General features: G+C 45.0%; 1 protein-coding gene across 4 annotated transcripts in view; it reads right to left on the bottom strand.

The window, feature by feature from the left end:
- The window catches only part of LOC105690283 (homeobox protein prospero), an 85,444-nt gene that overhangs the window by 50,660 nt on the left and 16,847 nt on the right, over nucleotides 1-17,937 (bottom strand). For all 4 annotated transcript variants that reach the window (XM_012407958.3, XM_012407968.3, XM_020854319.2 and 1 more), the window contains one exon: nucleotides 12,656-12,703. The gene's annotated coding sequence lies outside the window, so the exon portion shown is untranslated. The remainder of the gene's footprint in view (nucleotides 1-12,655; nucleotides 12,704-17,937) is intronic.

Here is a 17,937-nt window from a genome sequence, read left to right as displayed (position 1 = left end):
TCGTTCGTCCGTCCGTCCGTCCGTCCGTCCGTCCGTCCGTCCTTCTGTCGTTCGCTTGGTTCCACGCCATTTTTTGTCTGGCCCCCCCCGCAGAAACGAGCACCAACGGGATAGTCAGTAGTGAGTCCCAGGGATCAGTGAATGCTCGCGGGGGTGGCGGAAAGGGGTGGCTAAAAGAGAGGGAAAGAGAGAGAGAGAGAGAGAGAGAGGGAGAGAGGAAAAGCAGGCAGGTCGCCGACGGGGCGCGATGGGGTGCACCAGGCATCGATCAGCCTCCAGGCTGGACCGCGCAATGATTTTTAACCCCTTCCTCCGTCCCTTCTTTCGACGTGTGTGTGTCTGTGTGTGCGCGCGTGATATATACATGTATACACACGTATAGGATGTCCACGTATATCAAGCCGCGCATATCTGTTTCTCTTTTCGTTATCTGTCTCTATCCATCTCCGTTCCTTCCTCTTCCTACTCTTGCGGGCTGGTGCAACCCTCGGGGCAATGTGGTGTAGTCGTAGCTGCTCGCCGCGTTTCTCGGTGTTCGTGCTCGGGCTACACGTACGTTATACGTATCGGACACGCACGCAGAGACAGCCGGGCTGTGTACCCGGGGTATGTGTGTGCGATACGCGGGTACGCGATGAACGTAACTCGCGTTTTGATATACCATCTACCGTACGACTGGGTATAACGTTATACCTCCAGCATCAAGCGTATCCCACGGACGCGCGTGTGACGTTATATACGTATTGTAGATATATATATATATATATATATGTAAGCGCATAAATATACCAGGAGTATTTCTCCCCGTCGGACGTGTACGTCCACACGTACACGCGGAGATTCCATCACAGACGCGATCGCGGGGATATGTGAGCCTCGCCATGCATCTCGGTGCATCGCGGTGGTCCACCTATGCAGCGGACTTCTCTCTCTCTCTCTATCTCTCTCTCTTCATCCCCGCGTATTTCCCTCCCTGTCTTCGCGCACGGGGCTTCTCTCTTGACCATCGTTGCGCCGCTTCCTACCCTGGGCGAGCAGCGACGTTCGTTCGTTCGTTCGTTCGTTCGTTCCGATGTTGCCGAGGATAATACACGGTCGTTCGTTCGTTCGTTCGTTCGTTCGTAGTTGTGAAATTTCACTCGATGTGCTGTAATCTCCGAGGGCTCGTGTTGGTGCGGAGAACGGACATCTCTTTCTCGAACGAGACCTGGCTAGGCCACGCCCACGCCACCCCCGCGAATCGCCACCCAACCCCCGCCGTTTCACCCCCTCATCCCCCTTTTGACTAGCTCTCGCGGACTCGTCGCTGCAGACGCGCGGGAAGGCCGGACGGACCATTCGGACGGTTCCCCCGGCAATTTCTTCTTTTTCTTTCGCCTTTTTATTTTTTATTTTTTCTTTTCTTTTCGCGTTTCATTCTATTTTTTTCTCTCTTGTTTTTACCCCCGTTTCACCCTTCCCTGTTTTTTATTTTATTTTTTTTTTCACTCTTTATTTCACTTCTTTTTCAAAGGTCCTTTTTTTTTAAACTTTTTTTCATCATTATTATCATCATTATTTTAACTTGGTTTTTTTTTTTCTCATTCTTTCTTTCTTTCCTTTTATCTTTTTCACGTTTTGCTTCCTCTCGACTTTTTCGATTCTTCCCCCCTCCCCCTGTTTCGGTTTCAACTATTCATTGTAATAATCATCGATGCAAAGTTCGGGGATTCGATACCGTGTAAAAAAGAATGGGAATTATTTTTCAACGTACATCCTCAAGACCGAGGCGTCGCGATATCCTTCCTTCTCTCTATCCTTTTTTTTTTTTCCTGAAATTTCTTCGTCCATTCTTTCGGGACGCGGTGTGGTCATTGTCGGTTCGGTCGTGACTCGAGATCCTTGTTAATTGGTTACGGAAAGTTGACGTTGGACCGTGAATGATTAAGAGGTCGAAAGATTGAAGGAGCAGCTCCGGGTGATTCATTCGCTCGCATGGTTATGTCGGTGGGGTAGTTATACACCATATTTTGTCACTGTCTTTGTTACCAAACTTGACGTTGACGACGACGACAACGACGCGGAGGAGAGTTTGTAGTGCGGACGATATAGATGTATACGTTACACGCTATACCTATATCACCATATTCGGTAATCGGTCGGGTGAAAAATTGAAAAAAGGGTGCAGGTGACTTTGATCACGTTGGTCACGGCTATATAAATTATACTTAAAAGAGTAAAAAAGAAAAAAAAGAAAGACTCGGGAAAAAAATATGTTCGATATAGGTACCTGTACCTGTACCAGCGCAAGGTCTGGTCGAGAACAACCCTTAGAATACAACCGGATCCCGCGGGATAAGGATAACGTCCGTGTTTTCGTATGAAAAAAAAAAAAAATATGCGTAATTTTTTCACCAATCCCAAAATTCCGAACTACATCACTCTTCGATTCAATTGATGATTTTCTCTTCTACATTTTTTTTTGTATCTTTTCGAAGGGATGGGGAAGTGTCGATAAATAATTAATGTCGAATCATCGTCGTTCGATTCGAGACACGCGTCAGCTGTTGGACACCTTATTTTCGGTTGAAAAAAAAGTGAAAAACGAACAGAAGCGGTTGTTTCTCGCGGAGTGCATTGCATAGCTGTAAAATTCGATTCTTGCGGGACGCGTGCCGCCTGCTATCCAATTCCGATAGACAAAAAAAGGCGTGAGAAACCGGGCAAAAAAAAAAACAAGTTTGCCCGAAAATACTGCCGACGGTAAAAATTGCTCAATTTCCGTTTTTCTTTCCGAACCATCTATTATTTGGGTAACGGAACCCGTCCTTATTGTCTTTTCGAAACTTTACTGCAATTTATAGCGGTCAAAATGTCAGTGGAAAATTTTTTTTTTTTCACCTCTCCCGTTCCACTTGAGCTAGCGATTGCTTCTTCCTTTTCGCCCAGTCTATTCATTTCACCTCTTCACAGCGTTGAGTTTATAATTATAATTACGTATTATCATCCCCCCGTAGCTTCACCTGTTACGATTTTTCCGCACCTTGTGCGTTGCCGTTTCAAATTTGAAAAGAAAAAACACCAAACTGACCGTCACTTCGAACGTAGAAAAATAATCCTCGCCAGTTTTGCTTTTCTTTTAATTTTCATAAATCGAACATCAATTAGAGTATTAGAAGCTAATTTGAATCTGCGCGAACTAAATGACCAGATTTATCTTCCGCAGTGGCGGGACGGTCTGTGGAGTTTTCGAGGCTGGCGTGCGTGTGTGTGTGGGTGTGTGTGGGTGGGTGGTACGTACGTACCGTCTACGTATAAATTATTCTCGGTGTGTGAAACGCAAACGCATATGTACATATTATATGCATATCTACGGACCCGGTTGCGCGTACGCGAGCGACGAGGAACGAGTAATAAGAGAGTGAGATGGGATTAGATATAGAAGGGAATTCCCATGAGAGAGAAAAAAAGAGAGAGAAAAACTGCACGCTCTACGTATGCGGGAGTATCGGGATAAATGGAGATAAAAAAGGGAGATGAGGGAGAGGGAAAAACGAGCGAGAGAGAGAGAGGCGGTTCTGCCGTTGGCTTTGCAGGAGCGCGGTATTCGCGCGCGAGAGAAGGACGAACGTACGGGGAGTCCGCGACCACTGACCAAAAAATAAAAAATAAATGTCGAAAAAAATATAAAAAAAAATAAAAAAATAAACTTTGCGAAAAAAAAAACGGACGGACGTTTCAATTCATTGATCGCCGGAGCGGCTGGCTGTACAGGGTACCATATATTCATGCGTATATACCTGTATACCTATGAAAAAAAATCGAAAAAAAAAAAATGAAGACGTAAATTAAAAATAATAATAACGACGGTGTCAAATGAACGGAAAAAGAAAGAAAAATATGGTTCCTTCCCCTCGAATGGTTGGTTATTTTTTTCAAAAATATTCAGATCGGTACATATTAGGGTAGGTTGAAAGAAAATTTTTTTTTTGGTCAAAAATCATAGAATATATCTGAAAATTGTCGATTGTGATTGTTTTTCACTCTTGAAGAACCAAAAGAAAATTGATTTTTGGGCCGAAAGTAAAGTACTTTAAAAATTGATTGTATTACATTTTTCTTAAGTATTTTGACCTCAGAAATCCGAATCTGGAAGAAAAATTGATCTATCTCTAAAATTGACCAAGTTATCGCCAATTTTCAGCTTTTTGGGGTCAAAAATAAAAAATTCATTTTTTAGTCTATCTTGATGTAATTTGAGCTCAGAAATCCGAATCCGGAAGAAAAATTGATCTATCTTCAGAAATGACCGAGTTATCCCCATTTTTTCGCATTTTTTGGCATAAATTTGAGAATATCTCGAAGGGAAAAAATCGTAGCTCAATTTGGACAACGGATTCGTGTTCCTGAGGTCAAAATACATAAGAAAAGTGCCATACGATCAATTTTAAAAAATAAAAATTTTTGGCCAAAATTTGAGATTTTTCCAAGGGGTACCCCTTACGATTTTTTCAAATTTTGACCAAAAATTTTTATTTTTCAAAATTGATCGTGTGGCACTTTTCTGACGTATTTTGACCTCAGGAACACGAATCCGTTGTCCAAATTGAGCTACGATTTTTTCCCTTCGAGATATCCACAAAATTGTACAAAAAAATGCGAAAAAATGGGGATAACTCGGTCATTTCTGAAGATAGATCAATTTTCCTTCCGGATTCGGATTCCTGAGCTCAAATTACATTAATATAGACTAAAAAATCAATTTTTTATTTTTGACCCGAAAAAGCTGAAAATTGGCGATACCTCGGTCAATTTTGGAGATAGGCCAATTTTTATTTCAGATTCGGATTTCTGAGGTCAAAATACGTAAGAAAAGTGTAATACAATCAATTTTTAAAGTACTTTACATTTGGCCCAAAAATCAATTTTCTTTTGGTTCGTCAAGAGTAAAAAACGATCGCAATCGACAATTTTTAGATGTTTCCAATGATTTTGTTACAAAAAAAAAAATTTGTTCGCTAGAAGTACCCCATTTGATTGATTAATCATTCAAAAAACCAGTGGGCTACCTCAAAATATCAAGTAAAAAATTTGAAATATTTGAATAATTTTCTTTTTTTATCAGGTACAAATTCTGCCCTTCTGCTAAGAGAATAAAAAAAAAAAAATTTCCCACCCACCCTAGTACATATATGTATGGGAGCAGAGTAAGATGAGCAGGTGTTATCTTTTTTCTATTATTATTTACGCATCAAGATCGAGATGTATACCTGCGTCGTCGGTTTTTACTTCTTTTAAACTAGTTTCCTCAGGAGTTTAAAAATCTTGCAGGTATTCGGATAATATAATATGTTTCTGGCAAAGGCGCCCCCGACATCCCTCGTCTTAAGAATTGGGAAACCCTTAACCCAGGAGTGTAGGGAAATTTCACTTTAGTTCCACTCGAACGGATCAGGAAGAAAAGTGCACACCGCAATGTGCACCACCTTTGCCAGTTTCCTTAAAATCTGCCGGGAAACATCTGTATTTTTATACAGAAAAACCCTTTTCCAAAAATCGTATAGAATCTGAATAATGGACAGCTGGCGAGGAAATCGCAAGGGTTAACTCAGCGTACATTGATCCGCGAAGCGTCTTTGAATATTCAATGGATTTGACGTGAAATTTATTTTTGCAACACGCATCTGTCCCCGGGATTCGCATTTGTCCTCGAGTACGCCCTGCGCCGTAAGAATGGAAACGGAAAATGAGAAAAAAAAAAAAAAAAAAAAAGGAAAAATTACGAGAAGAGGGGAAACGCTGATGATAATCTATTGCGGCTACGGGTGTTGGCTACGCGCGAGTCTCGTAATTAAATTTATTAGCAACGTTGTACGAAGTTGAATTATGAGCCGGTGCGTGAGATATTGTTATTTTCGTTCTTCCATTCCAACGTACGGACGGACCTGGCATGCGGAGCGCCCGTCCGCGTCATTCGCGGTGCACGTAGAGTGAAATTTGAAATTACATACGTCGATCTGATTTTAAACGTCCGATCAGGAAAATCGAGCTCCAGTGCGCACGATCACGGTACACAACCTACGGCGGAACAATTTCTCGCGAACAATTGTTGTTGTTACCGTTATTATCATCGTTGCAGTTTACGATTACACCAACGGGGGTAGGTACCCTCTGTATACGGTATACGGCAACGCCGGTGCACAAATTGAAACGTCACCTAAGTGAAGGAAATGAATTACTGCTAATTATATGCCAAAATAACAGATAATATAGACGATAACCTGCACGGTTATCTAATACGTGATATTACACCATCTGCAAATTTGAATTTCCATCAACGGTCCAGGCGTTACGTGGTCGAAATTATTTTTTTGCAACGACACCCAATCGGCGATCGCTTGATTTCTAAATTCTCGCTGTCGCGATTTTAGAGGCTCCGCCTAACGCGATTCAAATTCCGCGATTCGTCCTTATAGAGAAGCGTGCGGAAGAAGAATGGGCGCCGAATAAATATAACAAGGGACTTTCGAGGGTTTCGAATTACGATTTTAGGTGCCTGGCTCACCTGCCCCTCTCGACTCTATACCGAGGGATGAATTCGTGGTGTGTACAAGGGTGGGAGTTTCAGTTTTTGGCCTAGTCTCTTGCAAGTTTTCGCGTTAAATTATACAGCGCCGTACAACAATATAAAACCGCTTCTCGTGTGCCGCGGCGAATACATAAAACGCTTCCTGACTTCCTCCGGATTTCTACTACTCCCCTTAATTTTTATCCCGTCTCAATGCAGGGGGGGAAAATTTTCCTAGCTAATTCCTTCTTTCACGAAACACTATACAGTGTACACAGATGAAGCGGGTCGTAAGTCCCCCCCCCTCCCCCGAAGGTTCGCGACGAAGGGAGGAGAGGGGGACCGCGTATCGGGGCACAGGAAAAGTGAGAATCGAAATCGAAATCGAAAGAAAAAGAGCTCGTGCTCCGAGGGGAGAAAAAGAGGAGGATAAGGGCAGGGGACGCACGGAACCGGAGTCACCGACTGCGGATTGCTCGGGGGGAGGGGGGGCCGCAAGACTAAAATGTAATGCGTACGCGTACCTACTTTTCTACCTATACAGGCGTTCTATGGCACGTCATAGATGCAGCTGCTCACATGGCATACGTCATATACCCTTCGTCTTTGTCTCACCGCGCGCGGAGGACCCTTCGACACACTCTTCTGGGTTACACCTATGCTCTTTCTCCCCCCCGTTCCGCCGTCCCTTCTTCGCCCTTCGTATATATTTTCTACATTCACGATCGTGATGATGATGATGATGGGGCCAAGCCAAGGGAAGGGAAGGGAATTGAAGGGAAAGGAAATAAGAAGGGGGCACGCGTGCTACCGGCAGATGTTTCGTGACGTGTGCCACGACGCGAGCCCAGAAAAAGTAAAAAGAATAAGTGAAAGGGGATGGGGAGAAGCTACGTACGGTACCACCTATTATGTACCTTGTAGTAAAACGTGTTTGTGAAAATTTTATATATTTCTCGTCGCGTATCGTACCGACTTATATATATATATGTATCCACCGGTTGACTGACTTTGCTTTTGTTTTCACTCCGTCGACGTCGCGTAGATGTAGACGACGACGACGACGATGACGATGATTGTGTCGATCGTCGTTCGTTTCGACGTCTGTCTAGAAACTGCACCGCCCCCGTTCGCTCTGATAAAAAAAAAGGCAAAAAGAATAGAGAGAGAAAAAAAGAAAAAAAAGAAACGGAAAAAAATACCTCTCTCGTTTTTTACTCGATAAAGAAACGATGAAACCCGTCTCTTGTTTCTAAGTGTTGTGAAGCGGTGGACGTATTAATTTACGAGATATCAAACATACGCCTCCCGAGTATAACGGATAACGTGTAACGCACAAGTTACTTCTAACAAGGCTGTTTCTGCCGCTGCTGCTACTGATTAAAACAACGCTCCTGCAACAGAACCGCTGCAGATCAAGTCTCTGGCGAACGTCCCACGACGAGATTAAAGATAACAAAAAAAAAAAAGGACCAATTCGAATCACCGCGTTGTAATATCGGACGATTGTTCGCTCTTCAATTTCGTAGTTCTAAATAATTCGAACGTCGGAAAATATATTCGTTCGCCTCTTATTCGTTTAATTGTCGAAGGAAACAACTCGAAGACTCGGAAACAAAAAACGTTGAACGGAAACCGGAATATCTTCTTCTCAGATCTTTTCTTCAAGATTAAGAAGCCAGGGGTCTTTCCCCCCAGTGGTCTCAACGGTCACCGCAAGCATAATGGCATAGTACGCATCCTGTGTAACCTACGCTATTTTTTAACTTCCCCCTTTCTATTTCTTTTTTTTTTTTCTTCTCTCTCTCTTTCTTATCTACTCTACGCTTCTGCCTCTTCAAGGAAAAGCAGCGTTCACGTTTTATCTGTGTTACGAACAGTCGACGCAGTATTCCGTTTTCTCGATAACCGCATCTTTCGACTGTTGCTGTTCCGAATTTCGAAATAAAAAATATCGAGAACGCGCTTCGGTTGAGAAAATTTCTGTGAAACAGCTTGTAGTTTCTTCGGGGCGCTAGTTTTCACCTAAGCTGTACCTTCGCTTCGTAGTTTACGGCGGCGATCGTCATACCTGACGTCACAAACTCGTTAGGGTCAGGGGAAAGGGAGGAGGGCAGATGGGGCCTCTCCGAAGCATGACGTTACGGCGGTAAAGAGGGGTAAGGGGAAGAAAAGAAAACAAAACAAGAAGGGCGAGGAGGGAAAAATGGAATAATGATAACAATAATCCTAGTTGCGGGGTTCGGTGATCCTGCATTTACTGGTAAATTGCAGCAGGAGAGCGACTTTGAAAAGGGGGGGGGGGAGGGTTAACAACGTTAAGGTACCTGGTGGCGTCGTCGTAGCTGTTCATGCTCGTTGAGGGGGCCCCACCGAACCAGACCCAGAAGGTATAAAGTAAAATAAAAGTTTTGCAAGGGGCGCGCACGCGCCCGCAGCTGCAACCGGCACTCGTGCTGCGTCGCCGGTATAGATAATATAATGTAGGCAAAAGGTATATATGCATATAAGATATGTTTTTTTCTCTTCAATAAGGTATGCATAATATCCGTGCATCGTGTAAATCGAAGGTAGGGAAATGAGAGTTTTCTCGGACTCGGCGCCCGCTTTCGTTCGGTCGAGTTTCGGGACGATCTTCCGATTAGTCGTCTTAGCCGAATTTTTCCCCGAACTAATTTTTATTTTTCTTCTCCGTCCCTCGAACGGCTTTTGACGCCCGCCCTCGAAAGAAATTACCGAGAGTTTAGCTTATTAGGCGAAATCGTCGAAGAATCGGATAATAATGTATAAAGCGAGAGCTGTTTAGTCCCCCGTCGTTCTTTGCGGGGGATGAAAAGGAGGCAAAAGGATCGTAAACCCTCGGCAACGGCTACTATACTTTGCTTTTACAAAATGATACGATGAAAAGAAAATACGAGAGAAGTGAGGAAGAAAAAAGTGAAAATCCCCGACGATCATTTGTCGGTTGTAAATCTTGTTAACAACCGCTAATTTTCACAAGGCGGCGTGAGACTTCCGGGCAATATACGAATTGAATAAACAAGGTCTTCGAGGTCGGAGAAGGCGGAAAAAAGGCGTTTTGTGTATATCCCTGTGACACGGAACCACACGGTTTTGAGGGTAATAAGTACGCCGTTAAGGGTGCGAAACGATTTCACTTTACTTTTCACATTTTCAAGCCCGATGTTCCTTTTTTTTTTTTTTTGCCAGCCTTGATTCATATTTATCTTACATTTGAATTCTTCGGAACATAAAGGAGGAGATTTTCTGGTCTTGAGCCAAACAAGCGCCCATTGGGCGACAATTTCAGCTACCCAAGTAACTTATTACAGTTACAGTTATTTCGTATACATTCGCAGTCGTAAAAATTGTTTTATTGACGTACGACGATATCAATTACGGTTTAAAACTTTTCCCCGCAGTTCGCGTTACGGAATGATTCGCTACGTCGTCTACCGCGAGAAATGAAAGAAAAGAAAAAAAAAAAAAAAACAGAAGAAGAAAAAATTTCAAGCAAAAAATATGTAATACAGAACCGACGATGAGACGCCGCAGCACCTTTCCGATATACATATATACACCGGGTTTAAAGAGCTGCCCGCAGCTTTTTCTTAAGAGAGAGAGAGAGAGAAAGTGGAGTAGAGAAAGAAGAAGAAGAAAAGGAAGAATGAAGAAGAAGGCCATCAGACAGGTTTTCGGTATCGAAAGAGGGGCTAAAGGTGTTCATATTTCCAAAGCGTTTAAAGTCCCGAAAGTTTTTTTTTTTTTTTTCTCTCTGTTTATTTTATTTTATTTTTCCCTGCTCCCAAACCAGATGGTCCAATCCACCCACGTGCCGGTCGTTTTCCCATTTATATATATATATATCTATATACCTATACACGGTGTACACGAGTAGGAAAAGGTAGCAGAAGCAGCGGCCCGATGGGATACGGAATTAAAAAGTTTTGACCGAGAAAACTAAAAATAAAACTTATACCGGATCGGTTTACCTGGGGCACGGGTTTCTTTGGACAGAAGTAGATCATCCGCCCCCGCGAAGGAGGGATGAGAGGTGAGGTTTTTTCTTCTTTTTTCTTTTTTCTTTTTTTTCTTTCTTTCTTTCATTTCATTTTTGGTATGGGGTGGGCTAATAACAGATCTGGATGCGGGAAAGTGAAGCATCATTCAACATATGTTGCGGAGTCATTGTTTCTTCACCGCAAAAGATCTACCACCACCACCATCGCTACGACTACTATTACCTTATCCTCCCCCGCTCCCTCTCTCTCTCTCTCTCTCTCTCTCTCTCTCTCTCTCTCTCTCTCTCTAGTTTCTCGTTTTCCCTCGTCTCCCGATTATGTTTACGCGTGTGTAGGAACGTCGGCGTTTGCCGCATCACGAATGCACACCACCCCCCACCCCCCCCCTCGCCCCGTTTATTATATTTTTAATCTCCCGTTAGCGAAGAGGGTAAGGATCGGGAGAATAATGTGTGGGCGAAAAAAAGGAAGAGAAATATCTGACGAGAAGACACGAAATTGGGCCGGATACCGAAAGAAGGGCCCACCTCTGATCCTCGTGCCGCAGAATTAACTCAATAAAGGGACGACGGAATGGAAGAAAGAAAACCCGCAATATGTTCAGTTTGAACATATTTCATACACCATTAGACAGCCGAGGACCTTGAGGGAAGATTGACTATACGGAGTGGAAGAGAAAAAAGAAGCAAAGTGGAGTTTGTAACGGAATATTGTTATATCAAAAGCACGCTCCGATGTCTGCGGATACCGTTATTGAAATTACTACACATTCTGGCAGGGTACGCGCGCGCCGCGCTCCATCGTCAGAATACGTTAGGAAACAGTTTTTTTTTTTATTTTTCTATTCACGGCTCACAATCAGAAATCTACTGAGCAAATCGTCGATCGGGTTTGAATTTCTCTTCGTTCGCTTATCGCGAGAGAAAAAATAGCTGAACGAAAGAAAAACTGAACCCCGACGGAGGTCTTCGGGGGATATTTACGATCTTTGCATACGAGATAAGAATTTTAGCCACGCGCAATATACCCCATGCTCGAGCGAATGCGCCCAGCATGCGTCTACGTATATCGATGCAGTACTTTGGAATTGAGAAGGTATGAAGGCTGACGGGGGGTCGGGGGGAGGGGTCGTAGGGGGTTGGGGGTTGGGGGTGCGGAGGAGTTTGAAATAGTGGTAGGGTTTTATATGAGGAGGTAAGCCGAGCTTCGCTGAACTGATTCCGCGGAATCGTATATAAGGGGTTGCGGGCTCGGGTGGCGGATAGAGCGTCGTATAGATTCTTGGCGTGCATCGGAGAGAGGATTAAAAAACTGCAACCGTCGAGAGATGCGCCGCATCGCGATGAATTTTCTGACCTGTTTCTCCTCTCCTTTCCTCGAGTATCCGAACGACCGCGACTCCGCGTACGTACAACGATTATATCCGTATCTGTGCTCCCCGCACCCTGCTTTCTTTTTTTTTCAGAAAAAAAAAGAAAAAAAAAAGAAATAAACAAAACTGATACCTGCGACGCGGAGACAAGTTCTGCAAGCTCGCGATACACACGTGCACGTAGACGCGTAGACACCGTCGCGCACACATTGGTGGTGCGCCTATTTTTCTTTGTCCTTGTCCTTGTCACACGTGCAACGCGACGTCGTCCGGGTGCAGCGCATAGAGATGCACCGGGGGGGTGGGGTGGGGGCGCGGCGGTGAGACTTTTATTAGGGAAGGAATCAGCAAGCATGATTATGTACCTTAGAGCATCCCACCCTCTCCCCGAAACCAACGAGCCTCGACGATACCCCGACAACCTCCGCCAACCCGATCCCCGCGGCGCTACATTGTCAACCTTCGCGACTCACGCCGCACAGTGGCGTAGGGATGGCCGAGGTATCGCGAGAAGTGACAAATTTTTCGCATTCTCTTTTTCGCGCACACCCCTCCGCCCGGAAATCGTCGGAACGGCAAACTTGGGGGTGGTAATATTTTTTATTCGACTTCTCCGGGGGCTACCGGAGCGTTTCGTTTCTCCCTCACCTCCGCGGAGGTTGTTAAAATGAAATCATCGGAACGTTTGTGAGAAAAAAAGGTCATTTTACTTACAGATTTTTCTTCCGCGGCTGGATCGAGTCGTCCGAGAAATTCAGTCCCCTGCAACAATCGGTGAGAAGAAAAAAAAGTGATGAGTTCGGGTTTTGGTCAGATTCCCGACGTGGGGGGGAGGTAGAAGGGAAAAATCCCGGGGTGAGTAATCTCAGTGGGAAGAATCCTTCGCCAATGCGGCCCAAGGCGGTATTGTCATCACAATGAATTCTCTCCTGCCTCCGCAACCTGCCCGGTGGGGTGGTAACGTGTTCCGCGTGTGTCAAACGCGCTTGCGCTTCCTAACGTCCGCGGGACGTAGAAGGTATAACGCGTAATACCTATATAGCCGCACACGTCGTAGGTAAACTCTCGAGCCTCGCGAGCTCTCCTAGATAATCCCTCTCTCTCTCTCTCTTCGTACTATAAAGTCGATAGTTTTCCGCGGCGGGGTACAGCTCCGAACTTGAAGTTTTCCTACGCTGAACGTCAGAGCGTCCTTAAACATTGTCCGGACTCGTCAAAGTTTCCCCTTCGGATTCGTTAATCACTCGTACACGTGAACGGGAAAGTATCGCGGCACCGGTAACGATGTAACGACAAGAGGTCCGCACGATCAACGGTGATATTGTTCTAATTTAGTCTATAGTTCAGTAATTCGATCGCGTTATATTCTAGTTGTAAAGCAGCCGGGGGGTGGGTGGGCGGGGGCGAGGGGCGAGGGTGAGTCGGGGGGTGGCGGTTATAATAATAACGCGTACACACCTATACGATCGTCGTAGCATGTATATTGTAATATCCGAGACGGTTTACCCAAGTAAGACTTAACAAATAGGTAAAGTTTTGGGGACGGGGGGGGGGGGGGCTACGCGATGCAGAAGCACGACGACGACGACGACGACGACCGCGTCGCGGGGGCGGATTCGCTCCACGACCTCACGTCCTCCTCTTTGTCTCAAGTTTGTGATGTATAAGCTATTCTCTCCGCTCTCTACGCTTACCGCTTAGCTTACCTCGCGTTACATACTGCAGCATATAACACTAGGGTATATACATGTATATACCGAAACTGACTTTTGTACGACGACGCAACCTTTACAACGATATTCATAAATGTACATCGCGCAACGTACGCGGTACGAGGACATTCTTGAGATACGAGGACAAGGTGAGCTTGCGAATTGCTAAATTTTCAACACGGAAATTTATCGGAGCTTACGCGGAAACTGGGTGTCGCGAAATTCAGCACGCTGAGATTACGAAGGATCCTCTCGTTCCCAAACGGACAAGGGAAATTATCTTTTTCTTCTCTCACTCTTCCCTTTTTTTAAATTTTCATTCGCGTCGGCTGATCGAAATCGGACGATTCCACCTATAGCGTTTGATTTCACCGAAATAGCGTGAATCAAATGAAGTAATAAAATAAAAAAATCGTCGTAGTTCCGCCGGCCCCGTACAAGTTCTTTGTCTAGTCCACGGTACGACGTGCCATCTGTCACCCTATATAACGTCCGTGGACACCGTGCCCGTCGCAGAAACTTCACTTCGTCCGTACGTGTACGTACAGGGGGGGTGTGTGTACGTACACGTCGAGCTAGTAAACCCCATGGATTTATTAGGCGTCTATCGGGAAGACCGGCGTACCACCATTGGGATAAGAGGAGACCGCCGCCGGATTCGACGTGCGCTCTAAAACCCGCACACACACACACGCACAGAGGAGACATACGAGGTAAAATGTAAAGGGAGATACGATCGAGATAAAAAAAGCAGATAACGAATAGCCTCGTTGTGTAGTAACTACGCTGAGGTAAACGGACCGTTGAAAATAATATCGCGTATTGATTTTCGGAGGGAAGCTCGTAAGATACCGTGATAGCGGTGAAACAAGGAGTACAAATACGCTCACCGTGTATTGAGGCTTACATCGATTCACACGGTAAGAAAACACCGAACGATTCACGTCCGTTCTTCGGGCACGTGACTTCGCGTATATAGGTCTCGTTGCAGCCCCAGCCCCTCCCCTCCCCCCCCCCCCCCCTGAGATTCGGTTAATTAATTTGCCATGTTAAAAGCTCGGTGCGTAAGGAAAAAAACTAGACACACTCCACGGCCTTTGGTATCCCGAGAGCGATTAGATTCTGGCACGTGTCCATTATGTCGTATGTCCGAGGATACGAGCGCACTTTGTTCCCCGTTACTTCTGTGAACCGAATATTAATATATATCCGCGTTTAGATGCGGAGGAAATTTGATATAATCGACGTTTAACTATGATCCACGTTGAGCGATGAAGTTTCGCATTTTTTTTCGTTCACGTCGCTCAAATTGAATTTATCGGGGCGAAAAAGTGGCGAGATCGAGCGTGGGTGGGGGGGCGGTATTCCTCTCGGTTTTCGGAGGGCAATTCTTACATCGATTCCGACAGGACCGAGAAAGTGGCTAGCGCGGGGTGCGAACTCCGGGTAATGGGGTGGCGGTGTATCAACAAGTGGTTTCTTAGCTCCCCGTAGCAGACAATCTTGGTAAAGCGGTGTTCAACAAGTGTTTCCCAAGTCGACAAATTAGGGAACTTCCTACAAGGAAGTCCCTTAAGTCACTTTACTGCCCCAGACCCCACGGTAGTGGCCCCCACTTTTCTCGTCCTCCCCCCCTCCCCCGCCCCCCCTATTCTCTCCCGTCCTTTCCACAATTTTCCCCCGTCTGCAGCTAACCCTCACACCAGATGCAAGGTTTTTCTTTTAGCCACTGCACAGCTGGGGGTGGTCTCAATCCTCCACGGCACCGCGCGAAACCGTCAAACTAACCCGAGTGCACGTTACGAGGTCGTAATTTTAATTATGCCGGTCTGAAACGACTCCGCTTTGAAATAACGTTGACTCGATATATTACCTTGTACTTAAACGTTTCAACCCTTGCTTGATAAACCACTCGATGGAAATCCGTCCCTCGAGTGGCCCATGAGCTAAGAAATGTGGACCCTCGCCGATTTCTCAAATATGTCAATTACTTAATTGCTGTAACAATATTCGCTTTCCTTTTCTTTTCTTCTCATTTCTTTTCTCATTTCTTTTTTTTTTTTTTTTTTCTCAAGATGATTACACGAGAGCCGCAATAGGGTGGGGGGGTATATTGTAATAAACGACGATACGGTGTTGCGGGTATTCATCCCTTGGGATAAAAAGACCCTCTATAAAAACAAAGATGCATCGAGCAAGCAAGCAAGAGCACCGGCGCCGGGGTGAAGAAGAATATCGCTGAGTCGCGGGCGAAAGATAAAAAAAGGAAGTCTTGAAAACTCGGTAGATTTCACCCCCAAGATTTTCAACCTGCCCTCCTCTCCGGTTCTTATTCCTCTTAGCTTGTTTTCCGCGCCACCCCTCAAACGTTGTCACGGCTAAGAAAGCACTTTATCAGCGTTATATATACAGCCGGTGGGGAGATGCTTTCGCCTCAGCCTTTCCTCTCCCTTTTCCTTCCCGATTTTCCTTCTCCTTCTCCTCCTCCGTTTCCTTCACTCGGGGAAAAAAAAAAAAAGACCTCAACAGGTTTAAGACCCCCCGCCCCCCCCTTACTTATCTATCTCGCGGGAGAGAATACAAACCCAACCCCTAAGATTCGCTGGAAGATTTTCCGGGCAATATAACAGAGGAGGGTTGCGACTCGCGGTATAAACTTCTGCCAAGGAAAACCACCCTATACAAAGTCTTAAACGGACCTGTTGAGCTAAGAAGCCCCTCGAATAGGGGTGGGTTTTCTTACGCCGTTTATACCGAAACGTTTTCACCACCGAATAAGATATCAAACAACTTGTTGCTCTTTCCACCGTGAGCGGATGAAACAGATTTATAACACCTCTTTTTTTTTTTTTATCCCTTCACGCTTTTCTTTGACGAAACTATTTCGCTAATCGAAACCAGATTTCATCCCTTAGAAATTTTTTTTTTTTTTTTCTCTTTTTCTCTCTTTTTCAATGGAAGTCATTTAGATTCTTATCCGAATACGGTAGAGTTTGTCTCCAGTTTTCCAGAACAGTTTATCGCAGGGAGCATCTGCGGTTTGCATTTCTCTTTCTGTTCGGTGTCTTCGTGAACTTTTATTCTTGGAAAGAAAAAAAAAAAAAAAAATGAAAAATAAACGCAAAACAAACAGTCCAAAAACTCGAGCTAACTACCGAGCAGCTGGCAAAGAGCATCGATCATCTCGAATTACAAGTTTTGTTCGTTTCCCAGCTTCGGTTGTCGATAATCTCCGAAAGATCATCTGCTCATCTTCTTTCCCTGAACCCGACGGCGCAGGTCATAATACACGACCTTTTTCTTTAGCGGTCGCTGTTTTGGGTAAACAACAATATAATGCATGTATAATATTATGCGCCCAAAATATTCGCAACGTGTGGTGGTTCATCCGCTTTTGCGGATTTCTTTTTCCTTTCAGTTTTTCAACATCATTCCTCTTCGTTCCTCTCTATTTTCTATTTCCGAATCGCTCGGGACTCGACATTACACGCATATAATGCAACATGATCGAAGAGCGAGTGGTTCGGTGAACCCCGTAGGAAGCGAAAGAAGAAGAAGAAGAAGTAGGCGACCGGAAGGATGTGCCGCTTTTTAGGATGTTGACATAACAGTAGCAGTCCTTTCAATATTTGACAACCATCGAGTGGCCGTTAAAAGGTACGCCCCTACCTCCGCTACAATCAGATCCCACTCACGTGTAACCCGCCCTTATTCGAGTCCGTACGGATTCGTGAAAGGAGAAGCGGAAAACGAGGAAAACTGCCCGGGTCGCACAACACGCGCACGCGTTTCTATATATACCTGAACAGGACCACCCAAAAACGATCGCCGCAAAAATGATCTTCAAACGTAAAAATCGAGAAAAGAGTAAAAAAGGATTCTGCAAAATGGACGGTATAATCTCCGCGACGTCGATGACGGGAATAAGAGTGGGAAAAGAAGAATGCAAAAAAATTGGCAAAATGAAAAAAGCCGACAAAACGGGTCGAGTAAACATCGTAGCGACTAGTGAAGATAAAAGCTGAGCGAGGCAAAGGGAAAAAACAGAAGCAAAGACAACGGGGGACAAAAAATCTGAAAATAAAAAGTAAAATAAAATAAACTAGAGACGAGAGAGAGAGAGAGAGAGGGAGGTATAAGAAAAGCAATTGCCTCAAACGTCGAGAGTCACGTAGTCCGGAGGCGGGTGGTTGTCGCGTTTACATAAGAGTTAAGCATCGCTCCGTCTGGGGGGTGGAGGGGGGGGGGGGAGGGGAGGTGTGTGTGTGGAAGTCGGGGGTGTCG

The sequence above is a fragment of the Athalia rosae genome, chromosome 3, assembly GCF_917208135.1.
Source record: "Athalia rosae chromosome 3, iyAthRosa1.1, whole genome shotgun sequence".
Taxonomy (NCBI): Eukaryota; Metazoa; Arthropoda; class Insecta; order Hymenoptera; family Athaliidae; genus Athalia; species Athalia rosae.
Note: the sequence above shows the minus strand (reverse complement) of the source record. Positions and strands in the feature narration are given on the sequence as shown.